A 15,467-nucleotide genomic window follows, 5' to 3' on the forward strand; every position below is an offset into this window, starting at 1 on the left:
GGCGGCGGGGGAAAGAGGAGGGGGGCCGAACTTCCGGGCAATCAGGCTGCTTTAAGGTGGCACTGTTCCTTTCTCAGTGACCACAGAGAAGACACAGACAGCAGCTAGAAGAGTAGACAATCCCTTCCCATTCTTTTAAAAGCTAAACAACAAAATATACATTTTTGGCCGAAGTTCAAGTTAAACTAAATTGAAAAATATTTCCATCTAGTGAGTTCAACCTTTGAAAACTCCAGCAACAAGACCCACTTAGAAACTGTGCCCAATTTTGCCTCACACAGGGAAACAATTCCTTCCTGACCGGAGTAGGGCAATCAAATCATCTCCCTCCCTTCAACAGGCAATACATTTACAGTACTTTGGAAGGTGGGAGGTAGAATACCAAAAAACAATTTAGATCAACTTAATCGGAAATTTTCTTTGATATGCGAGTACTTTGGATTACGAGCATTCTCCTGGAACAGATTATGCTTGTAATCCAAGGTTCCACTGTAGATGATCATACCATAGTGTACTGATAGAAGGCATATGATTATACCATAGTGTACTGATAGAAGGCATATGATTATACCATAGTGTACTGATAGAAGGCATATGATCATACCATAGTGTACTGATAGAAGGCATATGATCATACCATAGTGTACTGATAGAAGGCATATGATCATACCATAGTGTATTGATAGAAGGCATATGATCATACCATAGTGTATTGATAGAAGGCATATGATCATACCATAGTGTACTGATAGAAGGCATATGATCATACCATAGTGTATTGATAGAAGGCATATGATCATACCATAGTGTACTGATAGAAGGCATATGATCATACCATAGTGTATTGATAGAAGGCATATGATCATACCATAGTGTACTGATAGAAGGCATATGATCATACCATAGTGTATTGATAGAAGGCATATGATCATACCATAGTGTACTGATAGAAGGCATATGATCATACCATAGTGTACCGATAGAAGGCATATGATCATACCATAGTGTACTGATAGAAGACATATGATCATACCATAGTGTACTGATAGAAGGCATATGATCATACCATAGTGTATTGATAGAAGGCATATGATCATACCATAGTGTACTGATAGAAGGCATATGATCATACCATAGTGTACCGATAGAAGGCATATGATCATACCATAGTGTACTGATAGAAGGCATATGATCATACAATAGTGTACTGATAGAAGGCATATGATCATACCATAGTGTACTGATAGAAGGCATATGATCATACAATAGTGTACTGATAGAAGGCATATGATCATACCATAGTGTACAGATAGAAGGCATATGATTATACCATAGTGTACTGATAGAAGGCATATGATCATACCATAGTGTACAGATAGAAGGCATATGATCATACCATAGTGTACTGATAGAAGGCATATGATCATACCATAGTGTACCGATAGAAGGCATATGATCATACCATAGTGTACTGATAGAAGGCATATGATCATACCATAGTGTACTGATAGAAGGCATATGATCATACCATAGTGTACTGATAGAAGGCATATGATCATACCATAGTGTACTGATAGAAGGCATATGACCATACCATAGTGTACAGATAGAAGGCATATGATTATACCATAGTGTACTAATAGAAGGCATATGATTATACCATAGTGTACTGATAGAAGGCATATGATCATACCATAGTGTACTGATAGAAGGCATATGATCATACCATAATGTACTGATAGAAGGCATATGATCATACCATAGTGTACCGATAGAAGGCATATGATCATACCATAGTGTACTGATAGAAGGCATATGATCATACCATAGTGTACTGATAGAAGGCATATGATCATACCATAGTGTACTGATAGAAGGCATATGATCATACCATAGTGTACCGATAGAAGGCATATGATCATACCATAGTGTACCGATAGAAGGCATATGATCATACCATAGTGTACTGATAGAAGGCATATGATCATACCATAAAGGATTGATAACAGGCATATCATCATACCATAATAGACTAATTGAAGGTATATTAGATCCATCAAGCATAATGGCTTGATGGAAGCTATACCATCCTACCATAAATGTTTGATATAAGCCGTACTACTATACAGTTGAACCTAGGATTACGAGCATAATCCGTTCTAGGAGAGTGCTCGTAATCCAAAGAACTCACATATCAAAGCAAGTTTTCCCATTGAAGTCAATTTAAACGAAAATAATTAGTTCCGCATTGACTTCAATGGGTTACTGCATGTGGCCAGAGGTGGGCGGGCGCCTCGGAAAACGAACGGAAAGGCCCGAGGACACATCGGCTGACCTCGGCAAACGTCGGAAACTGTGTATTTTCGTGTTTTTCCGAGCATTGCCGGTCGTCGCTGTTCAGCTCTGCTCGGCTCCGGCGCCCCCGCACCTCAGGCCAAATGCCGTACTGCAGGCCATATTAGGTTGAATTCTGCTTGTATTGCGAGACAACTTGCAAACCGAGTCAGAATTTAAAAAAAAAGTTGCTTGCAAATCAAAACGCTCATTAACCGCGTTACTCTTAAATCGAGGTTCCACTGTAATAAAAAAAAAAAAAGACATACCAGCGTACTATAATGTACAAGGCATATCATCATGCTTTAGTGGCTTTATAGAAGTCATACATCATACCATAATTACTTGATGGCAGTCACCATACTATAAATATTTTATGTTAGGCATCCCATTGTACCATAATTGTTTGATAGACACCATGCAGTCATGCCATAATCGCTAGGTTGAAGCAATGCCATGCTTTTTTGTAGGACTTTGTCCAACAAGGCTTTGCCCCCAAGACCCCCCCAGCCTCCAATGAGTAAGTGTACTCTGTGGCCCAGATTCTCAAAGGACTTACAACAGCGTAGCGCCATGTACACCATCGTAAGTTCGAATGAGAGCCGTCGTATCTATGCGGCTGATTCTTAGAATCAGTTACGCATAAATTCGGCTAAGATACGAGCGGCGTAAGTCTCTTACACCGTCGCTTACACCGGCGCTTCCGTAGATTTCTACGTCGAATATGCTAATGAGCTAGATACGCCGATTCACAAACGTACGTGCGCCCGGCGTAGCAAGATACGTCATTTACGTAAGACATACGCCGGCGTAAAGTTACCCCTCATAAAGCAGGGGTAAGTCATGTTAGTTATGGACGTCGGAACAGCGTCGTGTTTTACGTCGTTTGCGTAAGTCGTCCGTGAATGGGGCTGGACGTAAGTTACGTTCACGTCCACTAGGCATTGAGCGGGCGTAATTTAATTTGAAAATTCTACGTGATACTGAGTCACGATACATTAACATAAAACACGCCCACACTAGCCTACTTTGAATTACGCGGGCTTACGCCGGCACAGTTACACTACGCCGCCGTAACTTTGGCCGCAAGTTCTTTGAGAATACGGGACCTGCCTCACTAAGTTACGGCGGCGTAGTGTATCTGAGATACGCTACGCCCGCCTATAGATAGGCGCTTTTTTGAGAATCTGGCCCTGTATGTCCTGAGCCTGGTGCTGAGGATACTGGGATGTATTCCTATGTTCTCTGCTGGAGATGTAGAACAGAAAGAAATACTTTAATAAAACAACGGCAATGTGATTATTTAAAAAAAAAAAAAATGAAGGGCTCTTAGGAGATGTAACAATCTGTGCCACACAGACTGCGCTGTTTAAAAAACATAGTGTTAATTTGCAGTCCTGAATCGTTTATTAGCTTGCTCTGGCTTTGTACTTTATTTAATGATCATCTTCTGGAGCATGTTAACTCCTCTGCTTTTGATAAGATCTCTCTTGTAATTGAAGCGGTTTGTCTCTTTGGTATGTATTATCATGTATGAGAACTTCTCGGTGGGATGACATACTCGGATCAGAGCCGTGGCAAACGGAATGCAATTCCTGACTAGTCACCCTGGCTGGGGGCAGAGCGCGGCTGTATTGTCTATAGGCTCATAGGGATTACTGCGCCAGCCCACACTTTTAGCACGCAGAATATCTCTGACCATAACTGCACAGCCTTACTTAACAGGCAATCAGCATTTTAATTAGAGATTAAAAGGTCACTGACTGTGTGAAATCACAACAGCCAAATAAGATCTAGCAGTGCAGAAATAATGCAGTGGAGAAATCTCCCATAACAATAATTCACTGGTCTTTATTCTTTTATGTTTTAGTCTCTGCAACACTGCTCTGCCAAAGGAAATTATACCGAGCTATCTGAACCTTATCTCCCAGATACTGTGCAGGAGATTGGAGCAAAGCATATTTTTACCTTGCTCATTCTCCTTCACAATATGACATTAGGGGTCTATTTATTGATCTCCGGATAGTAGCGCTGGCACTTTTTATTTTGTTTTATTTTATCCGTTTGTACCTGCGTCAAGTAGAAGAAATACACAACTCTCATTTATATTTGACGCGTTCCATTTGTTTGTGGATCCTTCAGAAATTGAATTTTTTTGTTGGTGGCATATTGGTAACCTGCTCTATTGTTTTAGGTGTGTTTGTTTAGCTATTCTTTTTTTTCACTGCCTTGCTGTCATATATCTGCCTACTTACTTAATATTTCAGAAGCAATTTTTGTGAAACAGGTTTAACGCAACCCCCTCTACATGTGATCTTTGCTTTCGTATAATATAGTGATCACGCTAGTATGTGCAGTTTAATTTTTCCTGTTTATACATATGGCATTTGGCCATAAGGGTGCCTTCTCCACCCTCTGTGCCATGCCCATAGTGAAAATCCACCCCCCCCCTCACCCACCTTCTTGGGTTACTTGCTATTTAGTTTTATGTTTGTGTAGGAACTGCACAGGAAAAATATGCACAGTTTTCTTTAACTGTGCAATCACTACTGTAAATAATGTGCAGATGAGCTAAAGTGCACAGATGCTGGATTATAAATTTCATGCCGTTTCATGGAAAGAAAGAACAAAGAATAGGAGTAGCATGGGAAAGCCCCATGCACTGGATATATTTTCTATTGTTTACATAGGTGATATCATATGTACATTCCATCAGAATATAAACCATAAGGTCAGTAGTAACCTTAAGGCTTCATTTCCATGGACATTTTTACAGCCAATTTTTTTTGCCTTTTTTACAGCTTAAAAACGCCTGTCCGCGTTTTTGAGCGTTTTTGCGCGTTTTTTAACGTCTGACGTTTTTACAGCTCTAAAGATGGAGCTTCAGAACTGTTTTTTTTGCAGCTTAAAAACGGCTCAGCCATCTACAGCTCAAAAACGTCATGGTGGGCATGAGGCCATAGACTAACATGGAGAGCCATTTTTAAGCTGCAAAAAACGCTCAGAAAAGTGGCTGTAAAAACATCCAAAAACGTCCATGGAAATGAAGCCTAATTAGATGCTTGTCATTGATGTCACTTTTTCTAGGGAGACATATACAGGGCAGACAATGCCTGATTGTACTATGCATGGGGACAGGTACACTTTATTTGCAGCATTTTGTTTTGTTAACAATTGGCATTGAATAAATACGTTCTTTAAAGGACCACTAGACTTATAGTATGTCTTCTTTGTGTAAAGCTATAGTTAAACTTGGCTTATATGTATCTTTAAGACCAACAAATAATTTTTTTTTCAAATACCAGATTTTTTCCATGTTTTCGGGGCCTATGCCTTGATATCTGGGTAATGTACAGTGTCTCTTTTATTTGTACAATTCCTCAGTGTTTCGTGTGTTCTGTATCTCCCTTTCCCCCGCGCTATGTCTCTCCGCAGCGCCTTCTCTCTCCTGTCAGTTCAGAAGCCGGCTGGTGTTTATATCAGCTCTTCTCCCAGTAGCTCAATAGATCAACTTCTCTTGTAAAGTGTTGCAATGTAAATTGACAGCTGGGAAATGTGCATAAAGCAAAGAGTTACAATGTGCACAGCTGACTGAAACATTGGATTCTTCCTTGTAAGCTGTTTCAGTTGACTGTGTAACATTGTAACTCTTTGCACTCAGATCTCAGTTTACAAGAGAACGTTGTAATAATGAAGATAATAATGTGCTTGTACCAAACTTTATCAGGGCAGGAGCAGGGCACACTCATTTAGAGCTTCATTAGGAGACAAGTAGAGCACACTGGAGATTATTCCTTATGGTTACATGCACATTCTTGCATATAACATATTGTAAATATTGGACTTAAAGTGGATGTAAACCCTCCATACATACACCCAGAGAAGTAAACGGCCTCAGATGATACACAGGGATGAAACCAATCTCCCTACATAAGTTTTACATCTCCCCCAAGATGTATGAGCATTATGGGCCAGATCCACAAATATCCTGCGTAACTTAAATCTTCCGATTTAAGTTACACCGCCGCAAAATTTCTACCTAAGTGCCCGATCCTCAAAGCACTTACCTTGAAATTTGCGGCGGTGTAACTTAAATGTGTCCGGCGCAAGGCGTGCCGAATCTAATGGGGCGAGTCTCATTTAAATTAGGCGCGCTCCAGCGCCGGACGTACTGCGCATGCTCCGTCGGGTAACTTACCCGACGTGCATTGCGTTAACAGACGTTGCTCCGACGTCATTTGCTTAGACGTTAACGTAAATGGCGTCCAGCGCCATTCACGGACGTCTTACGCAAACGACGTAGAGTTTAAAATTTTGACGCGGGAACGACGGCCATACTTAATAGGGCTTAGTCAAATAAGACTTAGCCCTATTTTTACGCGGCGTAACTCGACGTAAACGACGTAGATTTAGCGCGACGGGCCCGTCGGAAAGTTCGTGGATCGCCATAAGTGTTCATTTGCATATTCTAGGCCGGCCGCAATGGCCTCGCCACCTAGCGGCCGGCCTAGAATTGCATCCTTAAGATCCGACAGTGTAATTCAATTACACATGTCGGATCTTCTGCCTATCTATGGTAAACTGATTCTGTGGATCAGTTCCATAGATAGAAACAGGGATACGACGGCGTTTCAGTAGATACGCCGGCGTATCCCTTTTGTGGATAACCCCCTATGTGTCAGCAAAAATCCCCCCCTCTAAGAAAAATTGAGAACTAGTCGGCATGCCAACTCCCTAAGCATAAATCCCCCCAAAAAATCACTGCCCCCAGCACAATTCCTCACACATCCTCATCCCCCTCCCAGCACAAATCTTTGCACCCCACTCCCAGCTTAAATCCTCTATCTCACCAAATCCCCTCTAGCACAACCCCCCAAAAAAGAAATCACTGCCCCCAGCACAATTCCTCACACATCCTCTTCCCCTACTCCACATCCCCCTCCCAGCACAATTCTTTGCACCCCGCTCCCAGCTTAAATCCTATATCTCCCCAAATCCCCTCCAGCACCCCCCCCCCAAAAAAAAATCACTGCCCCCAGCACAATTCCTCACACATCCTCTTCCCCTACTCCACATCCCCATCCCTGCCCAAATTGCCCACCCCAATTCCCTCTTCTAGCACAAATCCCCTCCCCCCTCTACCATATCACATCTAGCACAAACCTCCCAAATCCCCCCTCCTGGCACAAATCCTCTTCCCCCCTCCCCCCCTTTGAACCCCCTCTTCCTCCCCCAAAGGGGAGCTTTTCGCTTATCTGTTTTGGGCGAAATAAAATGGCTTTGTCTGAAGGAAATAGGAGAGCTGGTACTACTATGCATTTCTGGGCACAACCACAGGTTGGTCTTTTTAATCACAATGTTAAGCTGCTGCCCCTTTGTATCAATATGTACCAATTAGAATAGCTGGATTTTTTATATCGCTTCCCCTTTAATTCAAAACATGCGGGATGAGGTTTTTAGGACATCTAATGTTGGTTGCCTTTCCTTTAGTAGCTGCTCCAGACACTCCAACTGGGAGCCTAAATCATGGGATACTTCAGGAGACGCTAGAGTCTATTGCCAGGAGTAGTGACGTGTGCTTTGCCCTGTTACCACTAGGAGAACTTGGGAAATAATGGTAATTATGTCTAACACAGATTTTCATTAGTAATGTACCTTTTCACCAGGATTTATAGAATATGTGGGGTAGCTGAGCAAACTCAATTACTTCTTCGTTAATGTTGTTGGTACCACCATACATCTCCAAACACAAGTCTATTGCCTTGAAGTTATTCTTCACTCTAGCTCATGCCTCATGTTTGAAATGCATTGAAAGAATGTCAATCCCACCTGAAAAATGTCCCTTTCTTCCATCTTTTCCTCACTGCTGAAATGACCAAAACATTAAATGGCCATTTACACTGCACATGTTCCCACGCATTTTGCTTTATTTTATAGTCTGTGGACAGACCATATCACACCAATGTGTGGCTTTGCATTGTGAAAAGTCCTGCATCCTGTAGAATGTTGCCCTGCATTTTGCAGTTCTAGTCAGATGAAAGCCTTAAAGTGACACTAAAGGTTCACTTTTTTTTTAATAAATAACACACATATAATACTTACCTCCACTGTGCAGTTCATTTTGCACAGATGGCCCCGATCGTCCTCTTCTGGGGTCCCATGGCGGCTCTCGCGGCTCTTCCCCGCAAGAGCTAACCCCCTCTGGGAAGCTCTCCTAAAGGGGTTACATTGTGGGCACACTCCCGTGTCGTACAATAGGCGTCCATAGCCGCCGATTGTATGACTCGGCCCTGCCCCTGGCGGCCGCGTCATTGGATTTGATTTGTGGAACTTTGTGGAAATGGCATTATTTATTCTCCTGTGTTAAATTAAGTTATACCAAAGTGTTGCTGTAAAAAAAGGCTTTAGTACTACTTTAGCACATGTATTTCTGGGGTGGACCTAGCCCAATTCATGCCCTTGTCATTTCATACCTTTGCTACAACACGGGGCCAACTTATTTTTGATGCAGAAAATTATCAGCTTCTCTCCAACTGGATGACGACAGCAATAAAAGCACTGCTTATAGGAAAGGACTAGAACCCCAATCAGGTGGTCATTACAACTGGAAATCTCTCCAGTAATAAAATGATTAACCCTTCTCCACCTTGGTGATCCCTTATTAGCCCAGTACAATTTTTAACCCTTCTCCACTCTGTTGATCCCTTATTATATAGTACAGTGTAGTGCAGAATTACCTTGCTCTATGAAAGCCAATCGAAAAATATTTTTTCATCCACTAGGTCTCTTACAATGGCTGTAGTTGGAGTAAGGAATATACTCCCTGGAGCTGCACATCCGTGCTGTCCCTAGATGTATGAATGGTATCCTCAGCCTGGACCCCAAACTGGCCACACCCCCAACATGTTTCAATCTGCCCCTCAGAGCTTAGTCATGACTAAGGTCCAAGGGGCAGAGTAAAAGGCATTGGGGTTGTGGCCTGGTTGTGGTCCAGGCTGAGGTTGCCATTCATACATCTAGTTTAGGGACAGCACGGATGTGCGGCTCCAGGGAGGCCTTTCCTTACTGCCAATGATTGTTGGAGCTGGTACAAGCTCTCTCCCCTGTTGGCACGAGATTCACACCTCGTTCCAGTGAGCTTGAGCGGCACACAAAGCAGTCCAGAATAGCTGTAGTGGTCCTTAACAAAAGTTATTCTTGCCCCACATGAATTAAGTTTAATGAACTTTTTCCTAAACCATCTATACCCCTGATGCCTTATTTGCAGCCCAAGATACCTCAGGCCTCAGCATCAAATTGTGGGAGCATTGATTTGTTAAAACATTAACGACCCTGCTCTCCAGCAGTGTCAATTAATTAACATATCCATAGCCTCTAAGGAGCCCATACAGGCCATAATCTTCTGCATATTTATAGCTCTAAAGCCCTGTACACACGGCCAGGAATCCCGTCAGGAAAAAAACGTCTGTTTTCCTGACGGGATTCCTGGCAAGCTTGCCTTGCAAAGCCGTGCATACAGACGGCCACTCAAAAGAACCACCGTTCTTTTGAATGGCAAGAACGTGGTGACGTCATCGACTATGACAAGCCGGTGCTTGTCACATTCGATGCCGTTGCCGCCATCTTGCTACACCCCACACTAACCTTGTATGCTACGGCGCATGCGTCAAAGTCTTATCGAGCATGCAAGGGTTTACCTCAGACAGGTAAACATACAGACGACCGGTTTTCTCGGCAGGAAACACTCTACTGGGAATCCCGCCGGGAAAAATAGAGAGCAGGTTCTCTATTTTTCCCGGGCCGTTTTCCTGTCAGGAAAACCGCTAGGGAGCATACACATTCCCAGCCAAATGCTCTCCTGGCAGTTTTCCTGCCGGGAAAACCAGTTGTGTGTACGAGGCTTAGGTTTATCAGCAGTCTCTGACAATCCTCTGTAGTACTGCATGCACCAAATATTAGGTGTGGCTCCCTGGGAATGTCAAGGGCCGTGGTTGAGGCCTCCATAGCTAGTAAGTTGATCACCACTGACCTATACCATGCTGCAATCTTTATGGCCATCTTAGGACAAACTAATATGACTAGCCTGCTTTGGCAACGTGCAGCCTAATATGATTTCTGTTTAATCATTTCTGTTGTACAGTTTTCATCTTAATGACTGGACTGCTGCATCTCTTCATCCTCACTAACTACCTTTCTTATGTCTTGTGAAGAATTTCCATTATCTATCAAGATTGTTAAGAATTCTAATACTATACAAGACAAGTAGAGATCCTGCAAGTTTATGGCCTTGGCTATGCTTTGAGTTGGCGATGTGGGTTCATAGTCTTTTTTTTTTTCTTTTTTATTTCCCCGTGTGAGCACTAAGCTCTGCTTCTCGCCATATGACAGCTCACTGGCTGTTAGGATTGATCAGGAGCCGCCTGGCAGCCAGTCGCTGCTGTAATAGCACTTTAATGGATATGAGCTATTCACCCAGATCAGACTCAATGTCAAAGCAAGCGAAAATACAGCTGTCACTCCGGACACGGCCGGCACATGCAAACAGCTGCTTAATATACTGCAGAGTGCGGCTGGCTGCACAGTGTGTGTGCGTGCGCGGCTCTGTTTACTTAGCTGTCTGGAGAGATACCTAGGATGCGTACCTGTCTGTCTAATGCACATCTGCTTTATTTTACCATAAAGGTGGATTGTGCATGGGGAGTTTAGCATAGTTATGCCTGCAAATTCTCAAATCCAATTACATTTTACCGCAGTTACCTATTATTTTTCTTATTAGCTGCATATGATCCTGTTTATGCTTATTACTTTGACATCATTATAGGTTGTTAATGATCATTGTGATGTTTTGTTTGTATGTATTGTGTCATTGTATGTGTACCCATATGCTGCATAATGCTGCATGCTCATACCTACAAGTAAAAGAAAAACTCAAGCTTAATTTCAAACAATGTAGGGGGTACACAAGCTATCATTTTTAAAAAGTTTGTTGAACTCCGAAACTGTAAGGGCCCTTTTACACGTACGGATCCCGTGAGGGTCCGTACCTTTTTCATCCCGCTTGCTCAGCGGGGATCGCTCCGTTGATCCCTGCTGAGCTGGCAGATGACAGGGCGGTCCCTGCACACTGTGCAGGGACCGCCCTGTCAGATCTCTGCTTTCCTCTATGGGGGGATCGGATGAACACGGACCACCTGTCCGTGTTCACTCGATCCGCTCTGCAGACGGATGGAAAAATAGGATTTTTCTCCATCTGCAGAATCGGACCATTAGCGGGGACCGATGAGATTGGGTGTGAGGGGATGTTCATAGGGATACATGTATTTCATCCAAAACTGGATGGATAAAATACGAACATACTGTCCGCACGTGTGAAAGGGCCCTAAAGAGATGTAAGATAAAATACACATTAAGGGGCAGATCCTCAAAGAAATTACGCCGGCGTATCTCTTGATACGCCGCGTAATTTCAAATTTTGCGCGTCGTATCTATGTTTTGGTTTCCACCAAACAAGATACGACGGCATCTGTGTTAGATCCGACAGGCGTACGCCTTAGTACGCCGTCGGATCTAAGATGCAATTTTCCGGCGGCTGCTGTGTGGCGTTCACGTCGTAATCCGCGTCGAGTATGCAAATGAGCTTTTTCCGACGATCCACCAACGTACGAGCGGCCGTTGCATTCTTTTACGTCGTTTCCGTTCGGCTTTTTCCGGCGTATAGTTAAAGCTGCTATCTGGTGGCGTACTCAATGTTATGTATGGCCGTCGTTCCCGCGTATAATTTTGAAAATTTTACGTCGCTTGCGTAAGTCGTCCGTGAATGGGGCTGGACGCCATTTACGTTTACGACTAAAACAATGACGTCCTTGCGACGTCATTTGGAGCAATGCACCCTGGGAGTTTTGACGGACGGGGCATGCGCAGTTCGTTCGGCGCGGGGACGCGCTTCATTTAAATGAAACACGCCCCCTTCTTGCCACATTTGAATTCCGCGCCCTTACGCCGCGAGAAATACACTACGCTGCCGTAACTTACGGCGCAAATTCTTTCTGGATTCAAACCAAAGCCAGATAAGTTATGGCGGCGTATCGTATCTCAGATACACTGCGCCGGTGCAGATCTTTGAGGATCTGCCCCTAAGTGCATATTTGCTATCAATAGGTTCCAAAAGAGAATGCAAAAGTCCATGGAGTCATTCAAAAGTAAACATCCAGGAGAACATCGGTATATACACAGAAAGATAGGTGAAGGTATTTTTTGTAAGTGTGAGCTATAAAAGTTTGTTAATAAAATCTAAAATTGTATTTGTAGAAGTTCCATTTATCTCCAGTTGTTACATCAAGTTGTGTCCATTGGATTAGAGTACACAGTCTGCAATGGCTGAAAAGCTACTGTAAACTAATTTTGGGTAAATTGGAATCTAAAATCTGAAGTGATTAGCTTTTTTGCCAAGTAGTCAAACCAAAACCATATGGGAACATACAGTAGATAAGAAACTTTTATTGTTAAAAATCTCTATTTATATGACATTTGTAAAGGTGAACTATTTGTTTTGTGTGGATTTATTCTTTAAAATGAGAAATGGGAACATTTAATCCTAAACTGGGGGTCATTCCTCAATCTGGAAATTTGCCAGCACACCACGGATCAACAGGTAGCATCCAAATACATTTTTATTGCAGCATGATCACATCACAGAGCAGGTAGTGCAACGTTTCGGAGTCACGTGGGACCCCTTCGTCAGGCATGCATGACTCTGAAACGTTGCACTACCTGCTCTATGATGTGATCATGCTTCAATAAAAAAAATTGGACGCTACCTGTTGATCTGTGGTGTGCTGGAAAATATCCACATTGTGATTTTCTGAACCAGTTTCCAGGTGGTGGTTGGTACAGCACCCAAATTTTATAGAGCTTCATCCAAGAACGTGTGCGATGGGAATACGGAGTATCATTCCTCAATCTGGCTTATATTTTGGAAAAACCATCATAACTGTCTGAAGCCTTAGGCCTCGTACACACGACCGAGGAACTCGTCGGGCGAAACACATCGTTTTCCTCGTCGAGTTCCTTGTTAGGCTTGTCGAGGAACTCGACAAGCTTGCTTTGCGTACACACTGTCAAGACAAAATCTCCTCGTTATCAAACGCGATGACATACAACACATACAACGGCAGGGGAAGTTCGATTCCACTGGCACAACTCTTGGGGCTGCTTTTGCTAATCTCATGTGTTTGCGTGTTAAGTAAAAGTTTGGTAAGAGACGATTTGCACTTTTTAGTCTGTTACAGCTTGAAAAATGTGTTATCTCCATTACAAATGCTACTTTTACTCCCATCTCATACTTTATTCTGAGCATGCGCGGGTTTCTTAGCATACACACGCTCGAGTTTCTCGTCGGAAACCAGCCCGACAAGGAATTCGACGAGCCAATTTGGCTCTCTTTTTGGCTTGTTGAGTTCCTCGACAGTTTCCTCGATGAAAAACATACACACGACCAGTTTCCTCGGCAAAAAATCTCTCCCATCAAGTTTCTTGATGGATTCTGCCAAGGAAACCGGTTGTGTGTACGAGGCCTCATACTTTCATTTTCTGCTAAATTCATATAAAAAATCTTTCCAATATTGGGGTTTGGAGGTATCCACATATGCAAAAAAATTGAATTAAATTCTCTACAAATACCTTTTTGCATACAGGCCCTTTAAGGGTGGTTAGAATTTGGGTGTTTGCTTTTTCTTGGTCAATTATGTTTACAGCTCCTCCTAAAAATGTTTGTTACCCAGATATTTGTCAACTTTCACAATGCATTAGTCAATTTTTTCGACACCCATCAGATGAATCCAGGAATGATTAGCAAAGCTTATAGAATGTTGAATTTAAAATATGACTTTAAAATTCAACCCCAGCCAAGCCTTTTGGGAAAAGTCTATAACCTGTGTTTGTTTTTTTAATGCTCTCTGTGTCCTCATTGAGAGATATCCCCATATGGGCATACCCTACTTTTGTACTTCCTTTCCCGTTTCACTGAAATTGAGGAAAATTGTCTGATAATAACATCAATATAAATCCATTTTTATAGCGGAGTTGAGGATGGCTAAAGCCTCCATTTATGACTTGATACGTGCCCGGATGTGATTGGGCTTGTTTCTAGCCAAGCTCAGAATTGCATATGTAGCTTAACCTCTTATTAACAGGCAGAACAGTAGAGAAGGTGAAGAGTGGAGAGTCCGTTGCCATTTTTCTTCTGATGAAACGGTTGTGTTCCAAGCTTGCAGCATTATGATTAAGTAGTGCTTTATGAATTAACGATGATTCATTTAAGATGGTAATTGTAAAATCTGGCTTTTTTGCACACTGGCATTTCCCGTTACACCTGGCATGGCAGTTTATTTTTGTATTGGGAAACAGGTCTCATCTGGCACTGAGAACAGCTCCATATCGGTTCTTCTGTAGAAAGTTCATGGAATGCATTTTACCAGTTAACACCGATGCCATCCAGAAATGTACATGTTGGATTTTTTAATACATTACAGTAAGGGCCCAATCTCACTATCTATTTACAGGAATGCATGTCCTTCAGAATGAATGGAACCACATTACCACATCTTAGATGTGTTGACTGCATTCATTTTTTTTTTCTTTTTCTTCTATTTTCACCTGGTGATCCAGTCAGTAGGTCTGTTGTTTTTCAACAGAAAAGATCTTTTGCAGTTACAGGGTTGAGCGAGATCATTTGGCACTGGTAAGGGTGCTTAAAATGATCAGTTTTTATTTATGTAAAACCTTTATCCCAAAAGGAAAAAAAACTGTATGCTGTAGCTGATTATAAAGTATTAGCTGGAGTTTGGCTTCAATTTGTCGCTGTACTTAAATCTACTAGTACTGCTAACTCTCCCTTCCTCCCAAACCGACAATGCTGCCTTCCAAATTTCCCTTCTGCTCCTTCATCATTCTAATACCAGAGGTGTGGTATTGGTCAGATCACCAGGGGGAAACAGAGGGGTAAAAAGCCTAAAGCCTAAACTGCAATATATAGAATTTTTGGTTTTGGATTTAATACCACTTTAACCACTGTGGTTAAAGTGGTATTAAATCCAAAACCAAAAATTCTGTGCCCTACCTGGCAAAAAATATGT

General features: G+C 42.4%; 1 protein-coding gene across 1 annotated transcript in view; it reads left to right on the plus strand.

Annotated features, from left to right (window-relative positions):
- The window catches only part of NPAS3 (neuronal PAS domain protein 3), a 589,204-nt gene that overhangs the window by 109,551 nt on the left and 464,186 nt on the right, over nt 1-15,467 (plus strand). The gene's annotated exons all lie outside the window — the stretch shown is intronic.

This window comes from Rana temporaria, chromosome 13, assembly GCF_905171775.1.
Source record: "Rana temporaria chromosome 13, aRanTem1.1, whole genome shotgun sequence".
NCBI classification, from domain to species: domain Eukaryota; kingdom Metazoa; phylum Chordata; class Amphibia; order Anura; family Ranidae; genus Rana; species Rana temporaria.